Consider the following 1,310-nt stretch of genomic DNA (forward strand, 5'->3'; position numbering starts at 1 on the left):
CATAGTTATCAAGTATGTTGTTTGTCATTTGGTTCACAATGTGCAAGTACAAAATGTAACAGTGTTTCGATAATGATTAATTTAAATATTCGCATAAACCTGGAGACATTGATTGAAAGAATTGAAAATCAAAGAAGAAAAAGGCTACATTTCTACATTATTTTGTATTATATATTCACTTCGTTATAGAGCTTTTAAAGATACAGTTCTAATACAATATTCTTTGTATTTCATGTGTTGTTATACCTTGCGACCGTACTCACGAGTGACGGGCAACTTCGTCGCTTTTTTTTTTCTACTCTCAATTTTGCTCTTAATGACTTTCAAAGATGGGCGCCAGGCACGAGAGAGCGTGCCACTCTTCGATACTTTATTAATTCTCATAGACCGAATCTAAATACTCGAGGTACCTCTAACGTTACGCTAAATATTACTGGAATGTTCTCTCATAGCGACGACGGAACCGGCAAACTCAGCCACTAAAGAGGTAGAGGGGGCGGTTCGTGTGAGCAGGAAAGGTTTGAGGAACGAGAGAGAGAACGCAATAATTACACTCAGAATTAATATAAAACGAATACAACATTTATTTAATCAACGACATCTCGGGAGACGCAATCGGGGTAGCAACTTACTTTACTAACAGCGCGATACAACAATCGTGCGCGCGAGTCGTCGAGCCTTCTATTCGCGGTATCCGGTGTGTTATTCAATAGAAATAGCAACTTCTCCGGCTAAGATCATTGCTCTTATTCTAGTAAAAACAGAAAACTCTGACTCGACGACCTTACTCGAGAGCGTCAACAATTACACAATTACGGACATGATATTTAATCGACGGTAGGAATCAAGCGACGCGGTAGCGTCGCGACGCCAAGTGCATAAAATAAAAATATAACCGTCTGACATGATGACATAATACTTGATGTGTGTATATGTTCATGTCGATGTCAAATTCACGACGCTACCACTAGCTTTATCTCGAGTTTTCACATCTTGAAACTTCAGATTAAAATTACTCAGAATTTAAAAGCAGAATCAAAAATCTAAAAACACTTTTATTATATAATGTCATCGGTATCTTTCGATTGCGACTAGTCCGAATAAAATTGGTGCAGCCGATACCGAGATCTAGAGACCGAGTCCCGAAAAGGGTACGTTTCAGTTATGTTCAGACGTACGTGTGACACATACATATATTTTTCAATCGTACGTGTGACACATACATGTAAAGCGTTTTGTCCATTAGGCTGCTGTTCACAATGTCTACATTCAAAAAACAGTCACATGTGTAATAACATACATATGTGTAT

The sequence above is a fragment of the Cyphomyrmex costatus genome, unplaced genomic scaffold, assembly GCF_001594065.2.
Source record: "Cyphomyrmex costatus isolate MS0001 unplaced genomic scaffold, Ccosl1.0 scaffold349, whole genome shotgun sequence".
Classification (NCBI taxonomy): domain Eukaryota; kingdom Metazoa; phylum Arthropoda; class Insecta; order Hymenoptera; family Formicidae; genus Cyphomyrmex; species Cyphomyrmex costatus.